The 24,683-nt window shown below is 43.0% G+C and overlaps 2 long non-coding RNA genes across 2 annotated transcripts in view; one reads left to right on the forward strand and one right to left on the reverse strand.

The window, feature by feature from the left end:
* The window catches only part of LOC146359554 (uncharacterized), a 118,524-nt gene extending 112,169 nt beyond the window's left edge, over positions 1–6,355 (reverse strand). Inside the window, exon 1 of the long non-coding RNA XR_014786693.1 lies at positions 6,245–6,355. This is a non-coding gene — a long non-coding RNA (uncharacterized LOC146359554). The remainder of the gene's footprint in view (positions 1–6,244) is intronic.
* The window catches only part of LOC146359555 (uncharacterized), a 119,999-nt gene extending 97,095 nt beyond the window's left edge, over positions 1–22,904 (forward strand). The window contains exons 3-4 of the long non-coding RNA XR_014786692.1: positions 20,916–21,074; positions 22,659–22,904. This is a non-coding gene — a long non-coding RNA (uncharacterized LOC146359555). The remainder of the gene's footprint in view (positions 1–20,915; positions 21,075–22,658) is intronic.
* The last annotated feature ends 1,779 nt before the right edge of the window (positions 22,905–24,683 follow it).

Consider the following 24,683-nt stretch of genomic DNA (forward strand, 5'->3'; position numbering starts at 1 on the left):
ATCCACCCCACAATATACGCATGTTAGGGCAGGGCTGGCATAATGAAGGTGTCAGGACTAGCAGGTTTGGGCACATGGCCTAGAGCTCTGATCTACTCAGCTGCCACCACCATCATGGGAGGCAAGCAGACAAGCAGCTTACCCACCTGTAAGTGGGGAGCCAACTGAGTTCTGTGGGAGGCGTCCACTGAGTGTAGCCACGCCAGGGACCCCCCAAACCAGGCCTGACTGAGGGCCAAAGCAGACATGCTGTAATGCAGCTATGTGTCCAGTTTCGCTTTTAGTTAATTACAGGTTACAGGTTAATTAAAGGGGAGGATGATCCTTCTCAGAAAAGCCACACATGGGGAGGAGAGGCTTATGGCTTTACTCTCCCCAGCATGCTTACACCTCCGCTGATTCCATTACGTCCTGCCAATTCCCATCTGCAAGCAGAACCCACCACCTGCGGAAGGAAGTTTTAGCGCTTCTGGGGCAACCGGAAATGAGCAAAAAACCTCTGTTCTGGAATGAGGCATGTCAGTGGAGCTCACATAAGGGAGCTCTGCCAACTTGACCCAATCAAGAAATGGGTGTCTCTGCTTGTTTCAGGGCTTCCCTTGGAAAGTGCTAAATCGCTGTTGCGCAAGTGATGGGTCCCGCTCACGTAATGGAATCACCAGGACCCACCACCGGTGCAACAGAATCAGTGGGGTGCAAGAGAATTGGTGGAGGCATAAGCGCCCCACTGAATTCTGCCCTTGGTGTCTAATTGACCCCCTTCCTGAAAGCAGCTAGAATGCAGAAGGAAAAAGTTTATATTGGTGTAGTGTTTCTAATAAGGATTACACACGCCCATGGGCACACATCTGTAATTAGCTGAAGTAAAACTGGGTATGCAGCCGCATGCGATGTATTTATAGAACATCTGCTCTGTTCTGAATTCATTTACTAATAGAAGTTTAATAATGCTTAGAATAATGTGGAAAAATGGCATACAGTTACGAATATCATATGATTGTTTGCTAGGCAATTCAGATTAAGAATTGTTCTAGAGAAACCAAAGAACTAAGAAATAAGATGCAGGATTTATTTCACTTTTGTGGGCCAAACACTATATCATGGTATTTATTTTTAGGAGCAGGTCTGAGATGGTAAATGTAATTAGTTAAAATTTAGTTAAGGGCACAATGCTGGCTGGGGAATGCAGGGAGTTGTAGGACTTTTTTCTGTCTAAACATGCATAGGATTGCACCCTAAGGGGCTTACTCTGGTTTATAAGTGACAGTTCAGGTCCTGTGATAATCCATGCTGGATGCAAGTGGATTTGTTTCTCCTAGTGATATCAGTAGGTGATTTATGGACTAGGCAGGTATTCAAGAATTAAAATACGTGGCTAGTTTAGATCTGACAACCCAAGTGGTGTTAATAATGGTAAACAACCTGGCTTCTGCAACATTTGCTCTTTGGCTCAGCTGCATACCCATTGCAGTAGGGTAAAACAGGTTATATTTCTTTTTCCAAGTGGCAACACATGTTTTGAACGCCAAGCAAAGTTACACATGGAAGAAATAAGGAAAGCCTAGCTTAGCTTAGTGCTATAGTCAGCACAAACATATATTTTAAAGTATTCCTTTATGGTCTCGCCTCCTACGATGATTTTCATATAGAAGACTCTTTCACTAGTTACATTTTTGGCTTTTTCATCATCTTTTAGATTACCCATCCTGTCCTTCCTGAGCGATTCTACTGCTTTGGTAACCTCTGCAAATGATTTTTTATATTTTGCCTTTTCGTTTGTTTGGGGGGCCTGTTGGCAAAAAATATCTTAAAGATTGCTGGGAGTCCACTTGAAATTAATTATTTAGGAGTCAGCAAAGTGATGGAAGTTTTCTTCTTTTCAGTGTACACAACTTTAGCCTTCAGAGGGCAGCCCAAGGCAATGAGACAATGCTTGCATACCTAGACAAGCCAACATGTGTTTTTGCTGCAACTTGAGTAACCCCGTGTTCAGAATATGCGGCAAAAGCTGAAGTTCACAGCACTCCTCATCTGTCATTGAACTGAAGAGAGCTGAGGCAGCCATATTTAATCAGCACCAAAACCTCCTTCTGGGTAATGTTTGTACTCTCCTGTAATATTTTATTCTAAGCCATTTCCCAGACGGCATTATTGATTCATGTCAATGTCCTCCACATGGTACTGTGCGCTATTGCAACGTGATACCCAGCTGCCAGTTCTCTTCATGAGCATGACTCCATAACAAAATAACAACAGCAAAAAAGTGAGACAATTATTGTGTAACCTTTAGGCTGCACGCCATGGGGAATACTGTGAACGCATATGGCTCTTGTCCGTACCTATTTTGTAGATAATATGAAAATGGTATAAGTGACACTGAATCCTGAACATCTAGAAAATACCTGGGCGAATGTGGGTGTGGCCAAATAACCAGGAAAATGTACAAGAGAAAATAGCTGTTGTGACTGATTTGGGGATGTGACCATACATTTCTTATATTGCCCATTATGACCTATCATGATTTGTCCTAGATTAATGAGAAATGTGTTCGTAGTTCTAGTCATTGTCTCAGGCGATGCCAGAAGGCAGAGTCAAATGTTCTAGATTTTGCATATGCATACCCCAAATTTGTTCGTGTTTCTCAATTTGCCCATAACATACATAAGGAAAGATGGCATATATTCTTTAATGCAAAGGTCTTTCTGAAAGTAACCACCAAACTGTTACCCATGTTGTATTGTATTATCACAGAAAATAGTGTTATGCACTCCACACTTTCAGTAGTAGTAAGACATTCCTGGGGCAGTACTATGGGCTTAATTTCCTTTGTATGTCTTTGAAGCACCAGAGGGTTATTTTGTATTTGTATTGTCAGTTTTGCTGTAAGGGACCAAACTACAAACCACGGTACTAGAGTGCAATTTGTCCAGCAATGTCAAGATTGTACCCGAAGTTCCACCTGACTCCAAACAGAAACTGCTCTCTCTCTCTCTCTCTCTCTCTCTCTCTCTCTCTCTCTCTCCCCCCCTCCCCATTTCCCCACCCTTCCTCATCCATCCAAAACTGGAAGCAGCTGTTCTAGGGGCCAAAGTACATGTGATGCAGAAATCTGTGACTGGATATCATGACATCATATGCAGTTTGGCTCTTACGCACACACCTGCAGGAAACAAGTCTCCATTTCCCAGGTCACTATCAGAGAACTATCATCCACAGACATTAAGAAACACAATATTCTTCACCAATGCAGTCAGACAGAATCACAACTATGGGCTTTCTACATGAGGCTTTTAACCCACACCTTTACTGAGGCTTCTACTTCTGGATTCTTTGCGGGATTAAGATTAACTCCTTTACACATTTTTTTCCCCCTACAGGGTTCCTTTCTCCACCTTTCCAGATGTTTCATTACACAACCACTAGATGACCCTGAGGTATAGCAGAATTGCGCAATTACACAAGAGTCTCATTCTGCCATTTCTAAATTATACTACATTTTCCTTAATCTAAAAAATAGGTGAAAGGGCCCTGGAGGAGGATGACATCGTGTAAAGGACCTGCAAACTACTATGAGAAATCACGAGCACACAATAAAAACTTCATGTAGAAAGGCTCTACTTTTCATACTGAAGTAGAAAGGAAGCAGGGTACTTCCCCAAAAATAATTAGATGAATTGGGCTGAAACCTATTTAAGGTGCATTCTTGCATGTTCACAGGAAAGGCCTATAACTGAGTGGCAGAGGACAGGCTTTGCAAACTTTGGTCCCAAGTGTTTGTAGATTACTAACTCAGTGCAGGGCTGGCCCTACCATTAGGCAGAGTGAAGCAGCTGCCTTAGGTGGCAGATGCCGGGAGGTGGTAGCAAGGTGTTGAAGGACAGAGTTGTTTGCTTCACAGCCCGCCCTGTGCCCTTTAACCTAACCTGCTGCTTTATGTGCAATGGAGGATGCTGTCCTATCATCAGTGCTGAAAAAAGATTCCATTGCCAGTCCAGTTAGCTTTTGTACATGGAACGGGATGGGACACCATCATGATGTTCTTCATCTCTGGCACCAGAGCGTCTTGGGCCGAAATGAGCTGATATCAGGACATTTCCTTGATGAACAATTAAGGGTGGGGAGGGACCCTGAAGAATTTTGTTGGTGACCCCTTTAATTTTTACGGTTGCAATCCTACGGCTGCAGTAAGTGTATCCCAGGGACCATGGGATATATCCCACATCTCCCCCTCGAAGGGTGGAGAGAAATGCCTGCCCTTGGAGGGGGGTGGGTGGGTTCCGACCTTGGATCCTGCTCCCAGTCCCTGCGGAAAGTTCCGCACCGCCTACTTCTGCACTCTGAATCTAAAGGCAGGATTGCCTTGTTAGTTGTTCTACAAGCAAAACACCCTCCCAGAATCTCTTGCAAAAGCCTTTCTTTTTCCTTTGTACTTTAGGAAAAACAGGGCTGCTTGATACATTGTAGCAATTCAGCCAACTAGAGTTCTAAACCATCATGTTACAGTGTAAAGTGTAGGAATTAACATAACAAAAACCCCAAACAAACTTGCCCCTTCCATCCCTAGAAGAAAATCATTTTTATATATGTTTTTCATCTGCATGGTGAAAGCACTGACATATTAGAAAGGCAATGGAATGTTTTTATAACTATGAGAGTTTAATTAATGGAAGACGACCAAGTGTCCTTGAAAACACTTTAAGGGATGTGTGTCATAGGCAATTCACTGCTTTAATGATTCCAGCAACTGGAGATGTAACAGCACCCAGACTGTTTTCAAAAATCCATGCTCTAAAAGAAAATAACATTTAAAAAGAATGACTTTGCTGTTGCAGCAAAGGAAAAAAACAAATGACTGTGTAGCAGAGAGAATAAGTGCTATAGGGTGCTTGCAGATGATGCTTGTATTATACAATCACCCTGCCTCATTCACATAATTTTATGGCCTACCCAGATGATGTCACCTTCCATTAGCTGTACAATATCTTTTGATTGGTAACACTCTGTCTGGAAGCACCCACAGTAGTAGCAAACGTAATCCTAAAATAGTGCCTGTAGAACCGTCATGAGGAAAAACTTCTAAGGCAGCATCAAAAATCTATCCATCCATCTATCCTTTAATAAAACTACATGCTGAATTACAAGCTCTACATGATCTCCAGAAAACAGGAGAGGAGAGATCGTCAGCAAATGCCAAGAAGTTTTGGGCTTCTATCTCTTCTCTGTTCCTTCTGCAGAATTGCTCACACAGTTTACCCATTTACCTTTATTACATGAATCTGAAGAAACTCAAGGGATATCGTCATTCATAATTAAATTGCCAGCAGATATGAAAGTTTCTTTCCAAGGGCTAAACGACATGCTATGTAGTGTTAAAAAATCTTGTTACGGAGCAGTCCTAGGTCTCCTAGACAGCGTCTGGCAGCCTAGGATTTTTCTGTTTCCTGGCTCCAAGCTCGGAGCCAGGAAACTGTGCTCCCCTCCTCCTCTCCCTCATAGCCAGCATGATGGAGAGAACCGTGCCAGCTACCTCTCTGCATTCACAAAACGGAGCGTGGAGATAGGAAAAAGCATAGGATACTCATAACCCCCAAACCCGGAGGCTGACCAGTACCCAGGGCACAACCCATAGGACTGTGGCCTTAATGCATTGTTAGATCTTTGTACAGCTGCTGGCTTTTGCTCTGGTGTTATTCTTTTTTTAAACTTAAGTTTTTCATATTATATTTTACTATGTTTTATGGTTTTAAGTTTTGTTTTGTGAATGGCCCAGAGAGCTTCGGCTATTGGGTGGTATAGAAATGGAATGAATGTATGGATGGATGGATGGATGGATGGATGAATAAAGAGTGCAGATGATCCTCACTTTCTTTTTTACCTCCAAGAAAGCATGTGTGGGTCCAATCTGGATCAGGGCCACCACACATAAGTAGGTGAGGTTTAAGCCTTCGCACCCAAAAAACTCCATTAGCCCCAAAGAAAAATGCTCCTTTGGACTCAAGTTTTTTTTAATTCAACAGGAACCATTGCACCATAAAGGGAAATTGAGCAGATTTTTTTTAATGGAAAAAAAGTGAAAATAAATTGAATTTTACAAGAGCATATCCCCCCCTCCTCCACCCCCACAATTGCTCTCACTCACCCAGGCTGCCAGTTTAAATAAAGATAGCTTTCTTTAAACATTTGCATAAAGTTGTAAATATTTTTTAAAAATAATGAGGGCAGTCCAAAAAGCAAGATAACTTACCCGTTTGTGCTGGTGATGTGGCAGCTGCTTCACCACTTTCTGGATTCCTCCAGTCCAGAGTCCAGACTCACACTCCAAGGCACAAGCGCAATCTCTCTCTCTCTCTCTCTCTCTCTCTCTCTCAATCGCTCTGAGTCTCTATGCTCAAAATAATAAAAGGAAGAAAGTCTAGGCTCAGCGCCATGACTGCTCTCTCCCACACTGTTTTCCACATGCTGGCCAAGAAAAAGTAAAATGATAGGATCATCAGTCAGTCTGCTCTGTACTGCCAGGTGGCAAAACTCTCCCCCAAATCCAAAGCCTATTGGCCATGGTCATCATCCATAGGTGCCCCTACTCATAATGCTAAGAATCGGTGAGTCCTGATTGGCTGGAGCCGATTCTGCCTATATTTGGGAGTCAGACAGAGGAGAACCCTCAGAGATGCCCTGCCTGGCTGCCTGCTTCTTGCTAACTGGGGCGGGGCGGGGCGGGGATGATATCTGCCCATGTGCATCCACTGCACATGGGCAATTGGTCCAGCCAGCCAGCACGGAGGAGGACTGGCTGGGGAAAGCTGGGCGCCACACACTCTAACAATAAAAATAGCTGTGCCTGTAAGTAAGTTGCTGGGTGCGTGTGTGCCCTCTTTTGGGAGGTTATGCAGCCAACACTTTTTCACCTGTGTGTCTAACAGAGGTAACTTCTGTGACTGAGCTAGAGTTTACTCTGCATCTGGCTCCTGGTGCAGAGGATGCTGTGTGTGCTCCACCCACACCCACCCCTGGATACAGAGGGTGGAGGGGAGAAAAACTGTGGTTGCTGCCACATCATATGTAAAGCAACTCTCAGTCACATAAATATTCTCACAGTCGTATGTTTTGAAAACGTTTATCCACTTATAACACAGGCTGCGGACTGAAATTAATTGTATGTATGTCGCATCCCACACCTCATCTGAACTCTCCTGCTGTTACCTCAGCAGCACACACAGACTGCCTGACTGTTCCCATTTCTTTTGTCATGCCTATTGCTCCCAACCCAGCCATTTTGCCAGGAGTAACAAGAGGCTCACCAATGTATAATGTTCCATGAAAAAAGGAGGGGAAAGAAATCTATAAGCAGAAGTTCCACAACATATAAACAAAATTGTTCTCATAATCGTTAAAAAATGGCAGGAAGGCATACATAAAACAAAGGCTGGTGATAAGGGGACCCTTCCCCCTTTTGCAGGTTCACTTCAGGTGAGGATGATATGAAGATGTGTGAGGAAAGGAAAAAAAATGGAGAGGAGAAAGGCATTTTTCTAAGAAAGAAGAAGACGAGTGAAGCATGAATTGGAATACAGCCAGTAAAGGCATGTAACTATATAAAAACTTTGTACAATAGGCAGGCAGTAACTGAAGGAGCTGAGGTGCTTTATATCTAGAAAGAAGAAACACTGAAAAGGGGAGTGCCAGAAGCAAAGAGGAGAGGAGCCCTGTTCAGGCTTTCTAATGATTAAAATCATGTGAGGGAGAACAGGGTTGGGTGTGCCATGATGGCGATGGCTTTGGAGGAAGAGGAGCTAGCAGGCTCGTCCCTGCTATCTCTCCTACGATTCAAATTGCATGGGGAATCAGAATGCCCAAATAGACCTAGGACACCCTTCCCCAATCTGGTGCTTTCCAGATGTCTTAGATTACAACTCCCATCATCCCTGACCATTGGCCATGCTGGCTGGAGGTGATTGGAGTTGTAGACCCAAACAGTTGAAGGCTGATACAAACCATTGGATCTTGTACTGCAGAAACAAAAGCTTGATATAATGCTGTCTAAACAGTTGAAACCTGCACAGATGTTGAGATCATCTTCACAGGGTGCACTGACCCTTGGAAGGGAGCAGGTGGTGGCTGGTGATGGGTTCTTGTCTATGATGGTGCCCTGTTCTAGCCTAGGACGTCCAAGGTATGTACCCTTCCTTTTGCAGAACAGCAGGCGTAGATCCAATCCATTATATATTGTACCAAGGTTTTCCCTAATTGCTCAATGGAAAGCACAAATGGCAATTGTGTGAGCTGTGTCATTTGAATGGTTTGTTAAATTCCAATGCCCTCCTGAGTCACAACATACGATAATGGATTATAATGTTCTATATTGGTTCACTGACATTGGCCTAGGGTATACAATAATGCACTTATGTGTTGACAATCATCATGCGATTCAAAAATAGCTGCTATCTAACCAACTTGTGGAGTATTATAATGCCCTTTATCTCCATTGTATAGTGATTTTTGATTTAAAGTGGAATTTTCTACTTGGTGTATACATAATTTATTTGTTTCTAATGTGCCTAAAATATATATCATCACCCATGGGCTGGCACAGACTGTTCTTTAGGGTATAGGTTTGGTATGTCATGGTGCACTGTTCCTTGTGCTTGGAATAATGTACTCCATGTCCAGCTGAGATCTTTAACTGACTCCTCCTCCAGATATAAAAGGAAGTATAATCTTTATATTGAATCCTTTGTGCTGTTATTCTGGTTAGTGTTTATTTTAAGTACAATTTTATATTGATTTTTACTATTTGCTCTACAATCCCAATAGTTTTAATGAAGGGCAGTCTAAACATATTTTAAATAAATATAATATTATCTAGGAACTGCTGTGAGTTTGTATTTTACAATTGCTATGGCTACAGTGTCCAAATTTGGAATTCCCAGTCATTGACTCATATTTATATTGAATACAAAATGGGGGATTATGGAACATATTGTCCCATACCAGCATTCTGAACACAGACTGTAAAACTATAAAAGAAACCGTAAAATAAACATTTGGAAAGATTACAAATTATTTCTATAGAATTTCAGAAAAGATGATTGCCTGTGTACACTTTCCTTTCACTTCAGGCAAATGATTTAAATTGTATTACTCTATCATGGGAGCCAGTGTGGTGTAGTGGTGAGAGTGTTGGACTGGGAGCTGGGAGATCAGGGTTCTAGTCCCCACTCAGCCATGGAAGCTCACTGGGTGACTTTGGGCCAGTCACGGACTCTCAGACCAACCTACCTCACAGGGTTGTTGTTGTGAGGATAAAATGGAGAGGAGGAAGAGGATAATGTAAGCCGCCTTGGGTTCCTTGCAAGAGGAAAAAGGGCGGGATATAAATGAAATAAATAAATAAATAAATAAATACAGCAGTTTCGGCAGAAATTCCAAATCTAGGATACATAGACAGAGAGTGAGACTGAGACAGACAACAAAAAAGGTGGTGGGACGTAGCAAAACAAAACAAAAGAACCAGGTGCAAAATACACAAATTGCAAAAAACTAAAATAGAATTCACACTTGTGATGTTATATTTCCAAACTGTTCAGACTACACTTGTTCCTCTTCCTAATTTTGAGTTCTGCATGCATGACTCCATAGCTTGCCGCAGGCAGCTGAGAGCTATTAATGGATCACCACATCTGTTTCAACAACAGTGGTTCCTTGGTTAATGAAACTAATTAAAAAAGAAGTCCAGAATAAAATTCCATGACCAATCTAATGTGTCTCTGTGTAAACATGGCAACAGTTGAAATAATGATAAAATTTGCATGACTAAAATTATGGACAAAATATCACAGGGAATTAAAAAACAATCCTTGGAACTATTCTTTAAAACTCTTATAAAAGGCTGAAATGAGCTCTTAAGGAGAAATAACTTGATGGCATTTAATGTATACTTTTGTTCCTTGTCATCATTCCCTCTGTTTCTGATGTTAAGGCTGTGAGTACCATCACTTTTGTAGCCAAAACGGAACCACCCATGCGCAAGAAGAAGGTACCAGCAGGATCGGGGAGCCCCTAAGGTTTGCAGAAGTACCAAAAAAACCCCAGCTTTAAAAAACCAACTCTTAGGTGGCCATGGAGAGTCTCCCAAACAGCCTAATAAGGATTGAGCATGCTCAGTAGCCATGCGGGTTGATTGACTGATTGTTATGGCAGGAAGGGGTCAGAGAATTCAGGTGGAGGAGAATGGGATGGAATGGTTGAAATCCTCAACAGAGAACACTCCACAAACAATATTTTGTTGCAGGTCGTACTTGTCTATATCCTAATACTTGTCCAACCTGCATGAACAACATGTCAAGGCAGTCACCAAGATTTAACACATTTGGCCCATCTATAGTTTAACCAAACTACTAGGTGGTCTCTCTGTAGTTTGGAGTTCAGAATTACAGCAAAAATAGATGAAGACCAAAGCTGGCACCACATTCAATAGCTGCTCCAAAACACTTCCCAGCTCGGGACTTTGGGTTCTAAAGGGTGTGAAATCCATGGACAAGCCACATGACAAGAGAAGATAGTTTTATGTTATGTTTTGTTCTATTGGCAGTTTGTTCTACTGGACATCACTGGCACATTCTCCTTACATAAAATGAAACTAAATGGGATTGCACCACCATTTCTCTTTGGTTTGATAAGATCAGCTTATGGGCAGCGAAGTTCTAGCCAATCACTTTCTCACTTCCTGAAAAAAACAGCGGAGTGGTATGTAAGAAATACTGAATGGCAGGGGAGGAGGAAAGGCATGGATTGTGTTCCTTGGACACATACAACTGCATATTTTCTGAAGGACGCGTATCTGAATGAATCAATCCTATATTCATTGATTTAAAAGCTGGTGGTGAGTCAGAAAAGAATGGATGAATCTGATATTGTATGCAAGGATAAGATGTGCTGATATGGGTCTACCATGTGTTCAGCAGCTGCTCCTCTTGGCTTGAACAGAACATGAGAGTTAGAGTGGCATTTGTGTCTACCTACAAATATTTACTGGTGCATTTTGTACCTAATTGTATCTGATTCAGTGGTTAAATTAAAGCTGATTATTTTATTAAAGTTATTATTATTAGACTTGCAGTCTTTCAGGTCATGCTGAATGGTGCCTGGGAAATGCATCAGTAGCCAGTGAGGCTGCTGTAACAAGGGAGTCAGGTGCTCCCTGTAACTGGCTCCAGTCAACAGTTTGGTTTTATCCCCGTTCATTGCAGCAAATTGGGAATCTGCAAATACAGGAGTACATGCACAGAAGCATTTACATGGCTCTGTGTCACTTATAAAAACATGAAAGAGTTTTGTGGCCCCTTAAAGACTAACACATTTATCATGGCTGCCCAACAGATCCATGTGACCATGTAAACCCCAGCCCAGCCATCCCCAATCTGGGTTCCTCCAGATGTTTTAGACTACATTTCCCACCATCCCTGACAATTGGTCATGCTAGTTGGGGCTGATAGCAGCTGTAGTCCAACAAATCTAATGTGATGCTGGCTGGGGAAGGCTTGGACTAGTGCACAAAAGCTTACATCATAATAAAAGAGATAGTCTTTAAGCTGCCATAGGCCTTTGTTGTTTTTGTGGCTTCCAACCAGCCTTCTCCAACCTGGCTGGGGGATGTTGGGAGTTGTAACCCAATAAATCTGGGGGGTGCCAGGTCATAGGAGGCTGCTACAGACAAACATGGCTACTTCCCTGGAAGTGGTATATCTATTCAAAGCAGATTAACTGTTAGTAAGGTACAATACCGAGCAGGGGAACGACACAGGTTATACCTGGCGTGGCAAGAAATGATCAGATGAACCTGGCATAACATGAGCTTCATGGTGAGTTTATTCATTTCACTGGGCTCTCTGGTCAATGCTGGAGACAGGCTCTAAGTGCATTATGTGGCACTGCATTTCAGGCACAAACAAGGAAACAACCAGTAACCATACCCATTGGTGGAAAATGTGGAGGTTGGGTGTGCAGTGGCCAAATTAATCACTCAGAAATGATTGCCTGGGACTGGGCCAATTATTATCTCACCAGGCTTTAGCACTCACTGCATTGGCACGACGTGGATGAACTATAGTAATATGAGAAAGGGATCAGAGTAAAAGAGAAGTGAGAATGTTCTTAAGCTGTGCAGGAGGTGTTGGGTCTCTGCTCTGCTCCTTTTTCCTAAACGAGGAGAAAAAGAAACCATGCTATGGTAAGTTACATCAACCATCAGACCATGTCTTCTTCCATGAGGCGTCATATGGCTTTTATTGACATATTTAGATTTTAGCCCACCTGATATGAAGGGCTCTGGGCAGGGAATATTATATGAAAACAAGATTGTCAACTGGCACCCCGAAGGTCTCATTCAGCCCCACCGTCATTTTCTATCATCCCACCACCCCAAACCTTGTGCAGCAGCAGACAGAATAGAGTGTGACTCTCTTGGCCCGTTTCTGGCCTGGCAGCAATTTGGCACAGGATGTGGTGCTGGTGACACAAAAAGGAATTTGGGCGTGTCACACTCCACTCTCTCCTCCACAGCTGGGTGCTCCTCCCTTTGGGAACTGAGACGTCACCCCACAGGTCCTGCAATGTCATGGGACTTCTGGGATGATCTCCTTTTCACTGACCGGTGGGGCACCTGGTGGCTAAGTGAGAAGCTGTGCTGTTCTGTTCGCTTCTTTTGGACCAGCTAGCACTGCTTGCCTGGACTTGCGTAATGATGCAGGAGCACTGGGCGGGAACCCAATGGCAACCGAGGAAGCAAGCTGTGACTCTCTCATGCTCCTTTTGGCCCCACCAGCACTAGACTGTCCTGCATGTTGCTCTTCCCCCACAATGCTGAAACATCGTCAGAATGATCAGGTCCTCCGAGCAGGTTGACTAGGGAGAATCTGGCCTTCTCAGCTGAAGATGTTGGTATCCATGCACTAAGGTATACAAAACTATTGAAAATAATAAAACAATAAAGTTAATGTGAACTCCTCCCTCCCAACCCCCCCCTTTCCATGGCCAAGTCACAAAAGGCCAGCTCAAGAGAGGAAAACTCCCACAGCAGTGATAGGCAACCTGGTGCCATTCAGATGTTTTGAACTACAATGCCCATAAGCCCCAGTCAGCATAGCAAATGGTCAGGGATTATGGAAGTTGTGATCCAAAACATCTGGAAGGCACCAGGTTGCCTATCCCTGTCCTACATGTTCAGTCGTTGTCCTATCTTTGTGTGCGAGGGGAATGGAATACTATAGCTGTACAGCAGCCACTAAGAACATATCTGGATGTGCTGTTGACATGGCAGAAGACATGTTTAAAAGCCTACTCCATCTGAAAACTCAGAGTAGATGCCTTTTGGGTGTATAAGGATTACGACCAGGGACATCACAAGCTGTCCTGCTGCCTGAGGCGGGAGAGTACACACGGGTCTCCCACACACACACACCCCTGCTGTGCCTCCCCCCTCACCATGCCTCCCATCTCCCACACATACCTCCACATAGCCACCACCACAGTTGGTGCTGCTGCTGTCTGAAGAACTTTGTCAGCCATAAAAAGTGTCCTGTGCAGCTCGCAGAGAGACATCCAGGCCCAAATGCCTGTCTCTGAGAAGGGCCTTCCTCAGTGGAAGGCACTATGGGAGGGGGTGTCCCTGGAGATTGTCCACAGTACAGGCAGTCTCCAGAGACACCCCCTCCCACAATGCCTGGGTCTAAGGAAGGACCCCTCAAAGCCAGGCAGCAGTTTCAGAGAGCCCCGTTGGCTTCGCTCTCCCACTGTGGCAAATGCAACAGTGGGAGAATGGCCAGAGGGGCTCTCGAGAGCACCCGCCCACCCAGCAGTATCCACCCAGTGGCACCTGTGAGGTGGGTGGCCTCCTGGCAGTGGGGAGTGGGGAGAGTGCCACTCCTTCCCCTCTGCTGCCTGAGGTAGGTGCCTCACCCCACTTCATGGGAGGGCCGGCATAAATCCTCTAATTCTTTACATCCTGTAATTATCTAACTTACTCTGTTGAAGGTGCAAATGGAAAAGAAATCTACAGGCTTGCCAGATATAGAGGCAGCCCATTACCATGTGCTTTAAAACATGCCATTAGCTAAGGATTGTAACAAAAAGGTTGATAGGAAAATTGGGGTCAATTGGCTCTTCCCAAAGCCCTGACTAGTAGCCTTGACACTGTTGACACTCCTGCCCACACATTAAAATAACATTAACTTCACTGCCACTCAGTGGAGGATGGGGGCTCCGATGTCAGTGGGGTGGTGAATCTGCTCCGTGTTTCAGTCGGAACTCTAAAGGAACTTCTTTAGAATTCTGACTGGTTCTGACTAAAACCTGCAGTGGATTCACCACCCCACTGACATCACAGCCACCTGCCTCCACTGCTGCCACTCAATGGGACTCTGAGAGGTCAGGTGGCTGACTGAACCCTGAGGAATAAGGTCACTTGGACCTAGTTTGAAGTCGGGCTGATGAGATAAAGTGCTCCTAGAATCAGGACTGAGCTCAGACCTGGAACAAGCGAAGTAAGGCAGTAAGGGCATGATCCTATGCATGTTTAGGCAGAGAAAAGGCCTACACTTCCCAGCATTCCCCAGTCAGCTTTGTCCGTCTAAATATGCATAGGATTGCGCCCTAGGTGTAGTAAGGAACAAGAAGTGAATTCGTGCAGAGTGCCTTCCATTGACCACTGAATATCTGCAACCAGCCCCTTATGTAGATACATAGTCATCCCAGTACCTTAGTTTGAAGGAACATGGCAACCAGATCCCATGCAACGAAGTGCTTCCCGTCATTACCACCGGCTCTCCTATTATAGGTAAGAGAATCCCTGTGTAAGCCAGAGCCTTTGTTTAAAGTGCTAATCTTCTGCCAAGTCCTTGTTTTGTCCAGAATATTATTCAGGCAGCATTGAAACTCCCCTACTGTCCTCTCGGGAATGTTCACATTTGAAGGGTAACATTACCTACTCAATGCAGCCTAGCAAAAGTCATTATTAACTTACTTAATTATGAAAGTAGTATACTCTGTTCCAAACCCTAGTTTTAAATCATCATCATCAACAGCAGCAGCAACAACAGGATTTTATGTTGATGACAGCAGTCCATCATAACCTACTTTGAGTGAGAAATACAGGATATATTTTGCCAGGTCTTCTGCTTTAGGTGCCATTTTCTCATCTCGCTGAGTGATACTAGCATTGTATGGCTCTGTAACTGTAATGAATTTGCTTCCAAACATTCATCTCAAAATCATCCCTTTCAAAAGTTGACGTTCAGTATTCTTTTGCTTCCTCTTTGGCCACACCATCACGCATTGTGAAGTGAAAATGTGCCATAGAAGAGATGAAGCAGTATCCTGTGGCTGCACACTGCAGAGTGTTGGGAATATTGCAACTTCGTCTGCAAGTTACAGGATGCGGGCAGTGTTGCAGTTAGTTAATGCACAGGCATAGCTAGCCTTAGGATCTCCATGCACTACAGTGGTTTCCTGTTCTTCCCCTTCCTCCCCCCCCCCCGACCTTCTTCACGGTGCACATGTTTGCTCTCAGTCTTGCCAGTGCTATGGGACACAAATGGACTGAACACGCTTTGTCTGAAACTATACACTGTACCTGCATTTTATGCAAGAAACGCTGAGTAAACCATTTTACTTTCCTTCACTAAAGAAGAGCGCGGTCTCCTCTCTTTACTCTTTTACATGCATGTGGGATTGGTAAATGCTCATTCTGTTCTGCCTTTTGTTTTTCCTTTGCTAGCTGCCTTTCTAACAGGAGGCAGCAATACCAAATAATTCCATCACAAGGAAAGATGGGGAAGGGCTGCAGCTTGGTGACAGAGCACATATTTTGTTCCAGGTTCAATCTCCAGCCGCTCTAGGTAGGGCTGGGGAAGACCTCTGCCTGAAACCTTGGACAGCCACTGCCAGTCAGTGTAGCAGACAATACTTAGCTAGATAGACAGTGGTCTGGCTCAGTATAAGGCAGCCGCTTGTGCTCCTAATAGTGGTTGACAAGCTGTATTTTGGGGGAGCATATTTCTCATTACAGATCTTGCCATTGAGAAGCCCCTGATCAATTCCCAAATGACCCAGGGTTTCCCAGAACAGATCACTAGCATATCATATCTAATAGTATTTGATCATTGGCAGCATTTGATAGATAACATGCAGTAGCATTTAGTATATGCCATTTGATAGATAACATGCAATGGCAAGCAATTGTTTTTTGACAGCATGTGACCTTTGACGGCTTATGAGATTTCATATTTGAAGCCTGCCAAAATCAAAACTATCAAGAGATGCCAATAAAGTCTTAAAGCATTTCAGTTTCTAATTTATAGGTCAAAATTTATAGTTGAGATGTGAGTTCAAATTCTGAATCCAAAATTTTCATGGCAAAATGGGAAAATCTGGTGCACTTCCAGTATTTGCAAACATTCATTTCAACACAAACATTAGTCCATTTTCTAAAGCTGCTATCTGGTAAATTTTTGTTTTTTAAAAATAATTATTATAATATCAAAAATACAAAAAGGAACATGAATGGTGGGAAATAACAAGCTGACATATACAGGAAAAAACAAACTGATTATCTTAATTTGGCCATATATTATTTCCAGAACGAAAAACAAACTAACACAAATAATATATACTTCTAAGTCAGAAGAACCTGCATGTGATACACACGTTTTCTCTATCTGGAGAGTTTTAAAACTAAAACTTCAGCTGACTGTTACATTTAAGATGAAATCTTAAACACACTTACCCAAGAGTAAATTCCACTGAACTTATTATATAAATAAAACAGCATAAGATATAATCATAATAAAACCATCAGCAAAGACTAAAACAGTGCACACATCTAAAAGCAGTACATGAATTTCTAAAAGTGCAACCCTATACATGTGTACTCTGAAGTAAGCCCCTTTGAGTTTAATAAGCTTACTCCCAGGTAAGCGTACATAGAATTTCAGCCCTAAGTACTTAGCTTTGTGCATAAGTCCCATTAACTTTAATGGGACTTAAGCAGGTCTGATTTTCTCTGGATTGTGCCAAATGTGATTCATCAGAATATTTTTTCCCCCAGAGCTTTAATATTTTAACACTTTGCTTCATTGTTGTTAAAAAGAAGAAGGTGGGGAACTTTTCAGCTTAAGAATGTTTAGTGTTTCAGTCTTAAATGAATAAAAAGAAGAAAGTTGTTGTTTTTGTTGTTGTTGTTTTAAAAGAAAGCTAGCCTTTGCTGCACATTAACGTCCTTCCTTCATCCTTGGTGGCCGTCTGACTTCTTAGACAAAGGGCCTCAATGTGCCATATATGCCTCCTCCTCTAATGTGAACCAGCAGCCCAAATTACCTGTGTGACCTTTCCCATGAGCATGAGGAGAAATCTCTCCTGGAGTGAGATAAAGAAATTAGGTCTTCATTCTTCCATGGTTTACTCCTAGGAATGCTTCTTGGCTGGACACTAAGAATAAACCAGTTATTGAAAAGGGGAGCTTGGAAGCTGACAAGCATGGCTAAGCTGAGTAAGGAAATTTGATGAGGAAATAAGATGCTTTGTAGATCAGTGTGTAGTGATTAGTCTTTTGAATGCTGGGATTATTATATAAGCAAAAAGAGAGGGGGTGCTTATTGTAACTGACAGCTTCCACTTATACAGGTATTCTTCCAACTAATGAGAAGCATAATGGACTATTTGTTTATAAATCTTACCCCAAACCCCTGCCTTTTCCTCAGACCAATTAAGTGGGCTGGAAAGCTAGGGACAGTAATTTCCCCCCTCCCCCCTGGCTGCCTCTCCCTGCATGCTGTAGTAGGAGCAACTACAACTGAAGAGGCCCAGAGGAAAGAACTCATTTCTTATTACTTGAATACTGCTGTAATCATAGAATTTATAAAAGATGCATAGCGGTTTGTTTATAATTCAGCAGGAAAGGACTGAGGGTGGATTTGCATGTATCTCTGCCCTGCAGAGATGTTGATCTTTTTCTTCTCTTTTTTTTTGTAGGAGTGTTCCATAGCCAGCCAACCAACCAACCAACCAACAAAATCTGTAGCATCACTCCAGTCATTTAAGAACTTATAAATAAGAGATGGTCAACTTCTATGGTGAAGTTTTTCTCCTAATAGTAGAATCCAGGGCCATTATCCCATGAAGCTGAATGGTGGGAGATGAGGGATTTTGGCAAATCCATTCTGTGTTGGGTAGATTGTTAGGTGCCTTTCATTCCATCATCCGCTCATTGACAGAATTGGATTTTTTGTAGGAGAATCTCATTCTACTTGCACTAATTTACATGTGCACTAATGCGCACATGCGCATGTCTGGAAACGTGCTAATCTACATTAATTAATGCACATTCCTGCAAATTCATATTAACTAATTCCACAAATCTCCCTAAAAGTGGGGGGAAAAGAAAAACGTGCAAATCCCCCCCACCCCAAATCTGCATTTTCATGCTTTAACCTATAAGGGGAAAAAATTGTCTTTGGGTTTTTTCTTCCTACTTTTCTATGATTAAATTTGTGCACAATTCCCAGAAAGTTTTTTTAAAAAATGGTCTGCAAGTCTGCACAATTTAGAAAAAGCTGTTCTGCTGCAGAATCCGTGGGTCAGATTCATAGAAATCCAAACTCATTTAAATCCATTGTAGATTTCTCTGACATTCCTATGGGAAATTCAGAACAGATGAAAGGAAGTACTCCTTCACACAGTGAAGAGTTAAACTATGGAATTCACTATCACAAAATATAGTGATGACCACCAACGTGGATGGCTGTTAGCATAATGGCTATGAATTACCTCCAGTATCAGAGGCCGTATGCCTCTGTGTATCAGCTGCAGGAGAAAACAACCGGGAGGGTGCTGTTGCACTCATGTCCTACTTGTTGGTTCCCAGTTGACAGCTGGTTGGCCACTACGTGAACAGAATACTGAACTATAGGCCTGTTGTCTGATTCAGGATGACTCTTCTCATGTGCTTAACTGGAGGCCTGCAGCCCAGATTTGGACCCTCCAAAGCAATTTTATTTGGCCCCAATTGTGGTTCAAAATTTTAATCCAGGTGTGTTCAAATCTTTGCTCAGAGATTTACTTGTATTTCATATAAAGTCCAGTAAATAAATGCGTGAGTAGGGGACATGGAGGCACGCACTATGGCCCTGCCATCTACATCCCAACGTGCGCTGCTTCTGCCCCCTTAGTTCCAAGTTCGCAACAATGAGCTAATAATGCAGAGTCCTCACTCGCACAGAGAGTTCTACTCATGTTCAAGCAAATGGGAGCGTAACAGCTTTTTGGATCTTGCCACTCAATGCAGCAAGGTCAGAACCGAGGGGTCAGGGTGGTGTGCACTGGGATGCAGAGGGCAGGGCCAGCATGCATGGCCCCCGTACCCCTACACACATCGGCATACCCTGTTTGGGTATGACCTGAATAGGGCTTTTATTTTATTGCTATCTGGAAAGGCACAGAATCACTGCCAAGAAGTTGCTGCTTAAGGCAAATCCAGGAAATTAATTTATTCTTCATATTTAGCTATGCTAAATATTCTCTAGTTTCACTTTTTGGCTGAAGACTAGGGGCAGGGTTGTTAATGGGGGTTAGAAATATTTTCCAAACAGACTTTGTTGTCACAAATATTCACCGTTTCCCAACCTTTTTGGTTCCATTGCTTCTGCTACTTGCTCCTCCTTCAATACTATTCTTCTCACCTGGTTACTGCTTCTTCTCCCTTTCTCAATGAAACACATGGGTGATCCCACCCAATCAAGGATCACACAGTGAATGGGATGGGATGATTATGCTCTGTAGCTGTGTGATGATACGTCTCACTGAGGGTGTATAAAGTCAACAGAGAGAGGAAGCAAAGGAGAGAAATGCACATGATTAAGTTAACACTGTTGTAAGTAGTGCTGGGGGAAAAGCAGGTGTTTTGCAACATTGTGGAAAATATTCCTGAGAAATGGAACATAGTTTTGACTGTCTTCGTTCCTCAGTCCTCCCCACAATTGATGGCCTCATAACATAAACGTGCATGTACTTCATAGTACCTCTGAAGACCTCACAGCTAGGTGGTAACAACTTTGTTGTAGAATCTAGTCATCTCTGGAAGGGTCAGGTATTTGCAGCTATTGGTCTAGTGTCCAGAGTGGCTACTAAGAATACAGAAGCCGACCATCCCTGTCATAAATAAAAGAATGCAGGGAATATCCATGCATGTTATGCTAACTGTATCAATGGACAGAGAATAAATGGCCACAAATCTGACATTAAATGCAGGGAGGAAGGGCTTCCCCAGTTCATACTGTTCCAGGAGCATCTCCATGGCACGCACAGACCTTCTCCTGTATTAACTGAATACAGGAGAAGGTGCATGTGAACTAGAAGCTCTTTGTTGACTTCATAGAATCCATGGCTGAAAGCAATAAATCAAAAACGACAATGCAATTAAAGATGTCATGACAAACAAAACAAAGCAGATATACTTGTTGCCTGACATTCTCCCTACAGGGGCAGCTTAGAAAGACCATAAGACTGGAGAGTTGGGAAAAAATAAAGCCACAGTACTACAGCAACAGATGGTACCTGTTGAGGAGTGAAGCCACAATAATGTAATATGTGTACAAGACTCGGTAGACTATTTATTATACTAAGCTTCCCCAATGGGTCAATAGAGCTGAAATTAATCAGGGCGGAGAATTCTCGAACAAGTTTTCCTAACTCATTTTTGTTTGCAGACATTGCATTCCTTCCAGTTGATCACTGATTATTGGCCTCCAGTCTGGCGCAGTGCCCTTATCAGAGCTCTGCTCTCTTAAAGGAGCATCTCCCCCCTCATTGGTTTGTGTTCATGACAACGTAGTGGATCGTGTGTCCTGTCCTGTGCTCTTCTTTTCCAGAGTTGGTTGGTGAGGTGGGCAGCAAGCAAGTAAGAAGAGGCTGCTACCTCCAACTTCCCATGGTAGAGTGCTGCTTCTTCCTAAATCCAAGATGAAAGTCAGCCCCCAGCAATGTACTTGCCTGCTTTTCAGCCTAATGCTGAACATGTTTGCTTAGAAGTAAGTCTCACTGAATCTGGTTGGAGTTTTTTTCTGTAGTAAATATACTTAGGATGGTAGACTTAGTCACACTTGGGGAGGTTTGAAGTGAACAATTTGTTTGTGCCTTATGGAAGTTTGCAAGGATCAGATTTCAGAATGTTTGATGTAGAATGTAGATTCAAAATGAGTAAAGGCCTAAACCAAGCATACGCCAAGGAAGGCCGCAGTCGGATTTGTTGTGTTGGTGCTGCACGCCAAGTCAAGCAGGAGTGTTTTTTCTTAACTGTGGATTTTAACTAGCAGAAACTACTATTACAGGCAGCTTTTATATCCTAAAGTTACAATTTTTGTATTAATGTGCAAGCAAATATGTATTCAAAATTGCTACCATCTGGCTTATGCAACCCTTGTGTTCTTTTGGCATTGTTATATTATCTCTAAAGATCGAAGTAAGTTTTATTTTGGCCATAAGAGACATTTCATGGTTGATAAGATTCCTTACTTTGTTTTTTTGTTTTTGTTTCAACATATGATGCCAAGAACAGAATACAAACCCACTGGGTGTTTTCACACATGGGCTTAAATCTAGCTATGGGGCCAAGTAAGACCTGCATTGGTAGGAAGGAATGTGCATTAGACTTATCTTTTGCATTTGATCCCCCACTAATAAGTTTTCCAAGTAGGACAGATAGTACAGGAAAGGGTGCTTTTTAGTGTCACTTGTGAAAGTGGTCATTGGTTTCGTCAGAAGCAGCCTTACAGAAAAGCAGCATGCAGTCCACACAAAGGAAATTCAATCCACTCGACAGCTAATTAAAAAAGCATTACCTTTCCTCAGCGCTGACCTCCAGCAGTGAAAAGGATAAAGATGGGTATCTGTCAATCATGTTTACCTAACAAATTCTGGCACAATATTGTGATGAACAGACAGATCTAAAAAGGGATGGATGATATTGCTCAGAGAACTCCAAGGTACTCTTAATACCACATTTAAAGAAGAAGACCTCATCAGTAATTTGAAACTTCAGCTTGCATGGTAGGGATACACCAGAGCTAAATTTTGCTCAGTCCTGCAGAGAGTAAATATACAAAGTGCAGCAGGAACACTTGGGACGTTTGAAGAAAGCGAAAGATCCCTTGCACATGGCGCTCATTTGGAGCTCTATATCCCTTTGTTGAGACACATCCCTGAGGTATACTAATTATTCCATCCATTCTTCAGATTTTATTAATTCCACAGCTATGTCAGTTTAACATTAAAGGGAAAGTTAGGTACACATAAGTCCCACTGTAATAATCAAACAAAGGTACTTAAATTGAATTCATTTCAGTGGGTTTGGGACATGCATAGTATCTCCTACATAGTATCCACAGTGTTCCAGGTCCTGTCCCTAGTTTAACATAGGATTCAACTGGGCATGCTCTTCTAGTTGAGTTTCTTGGAGAAGCCTCAATGCATGTGACAGCTTAAAGCTACTCAGTAAAGTTTAACTTTTCTGCCTCAAAGAAAGATAATTGGCTTTATTTAAATCCCAGCCTATTAGCCAAGAAGACAAATTAATCAGAGCCAGGACTAAACACAGACATACCCTTTCATTTCAGGTCACAAATCCTGAGGGATTTCAAGATATTGTATGTATGCACCATGGATGTAAATTGAAAATCTTCTCTTCTTTGATAGCCTCACAAAATTACGTCTGGTTCTGTCTTTTTTACAGCTTTGTTTTTAGAAGAAAAAAACAAGCTTTGTTGTTGTTGTTGTTGTTTTTTACTGCTTTTGTTTTTAGAGTGGCTGGGTGACCAGCCAGATGGGCGATTAATAAATTTAATAATAAATAATAATCATAGAATGTTGCTGTCCTTGGGATGGAAATAATTAGGGCTGTACAGAGATACACACACCCTCCAACCTGCTTCAGAGGCCGATTTGGAGCTTCCGAATCGACCCTGAGGCACCTTGAACCGATCCAGAGCCGGGCTGACCCACAACAACCTCCAGATCTGAAGCAGGATCTGTACAGCCAAAGTGCCCCCTTGCCCACCCATGTGAACCCTGTGCCCACCCCTTGCCCAGCCACTTGAGCCCCACATCCACCCTCCGCCCAGCTGCGTGAGCCCCACATCCAGCTCCTGCCCAGCTGTGAAAGCCCCCTGCTTCTCTTTACCTGGACCCATGGGGACCACCTGCAGCTGTTGCCGTCTTGGAGGGAGTTGCCATTTTCTTTTAAAATGACAACTCTTCTTCTTCCAATAATTAAATGTTACATAGATTACAGCAGTAAAGGGGTTATCTACGCAACCTTGCAGGCACAAATGGTTCATTTATGCCAAAAGAAAATGGCGACTCCTTCCAAGATGGCGACAGCTGGTAGGCACTCCCCATGGGCCCAGAAAAGTAGCAGGGGGATCCAGGAATCCAAACTATGCTAAAGTCCCCCAGATTCTGTCATAGGGGCCATAGGTGTCAGGGTTGGATCGGAGCCCATAGAGCCCCAAAGCAGTTCTGATTCTGAGGAAGAGATAGAAACCGTGGGAGAGGAACCCACATGCTGTTCAGAGGTGCCGCCGGAGGGAGAGTCCCTCCCTGCTCACATTCATGAGAGTGGTAGCAACCCTGGCAGGCAGGAGGGAGGGACAATTGGAGCTTCGGGATGCTAGGTGCTGGCGAAGGGACAAGTGGGAGAAGGAGGGCACCGAGAGGAGGTGCTCAGCCTGCTTGGCGCAACATCAACAGCTGCACCCCGATGCTCCATGGGAAAGGGGTGGACTTTTGCCTCCTAGCCCTTAAATCCAGAGGTTTCCCGCCTCTACCCTCCAAATGGAGATCAACTGATTTCACTAAGGCTAGAAACCTGTGGTAGGCAGCTCTCTAAAGTTTCCCTCATTAGGCTCCTGCAATTAGCATCTGTAAGCGTCATTAGGTTGAATGGAAATAAAGCCTTGGAAAAGAGCCCTATCGTCTGCGTGTTGATTCTGGCTACTTGAGGATTTCAGAAGGCAGCAAGGGCGCTCCTGACAATAGGATTTCTCTCTATTTTAGCTAGTTAACTGAGTAGTAGTAGTAGATATTGTTGTTATTATTATTATTTGGATTTCTTAGTCACCTTTATCTTTAAAAAAGACTCAGGTTGATTTACAACAGGATTGCACACAAAATTTAAAACAGCTAAAAACAATTTCCACTAAAGGTAGTGAAAGTAGTGTATTGTTTAGTAACAGCAAAAAATAAAGCCTGGTATTTCATAGTGTGCTTTTCCTTAGTGTTCAAAATCCATCACATGAATAATCAGTAATTCTTACAACAACCCTGTATGGTAGAATAATAGTACTGTCATCCCCACCTGGAGGTTAGAGCATAGTAGCGTGCCTATGGCTTTCTAATGTCAAACCTGAAGATAAGGGCAAGACTCCACTCCAGGTGTACAGTGTGAACCTCCCCCCAGCCCCATGTCTGCCCTGGAGCCTTTGGATCGTGGAGAAGGATTATGAAGCACTGTATGCAGTAGATCGTAGCAAAGGATTATAAAGCCTTGTAGTGCAATGGAAGAATGACTTCAGTTAAGGGATGTCAGAGAAATCCATTTGAGGGATGGAGCTTGGCAAGTTTTCATCAGCTCGGGCCCTTGG

This window comes from Heloderma suspectum, chromosome 1 (genome assembly GCF_057233095.1).
Source record: "Heloderma suspectum isolate Gila_16-S chromosome 1, 16-S_ref, whole genome shotgun sequence".
NCBI lineage: Eukaryota > Metazoa > Chordata > Lepidosauria > Squamata > Helodermatidae > Heloderma > Heloderma suspectum.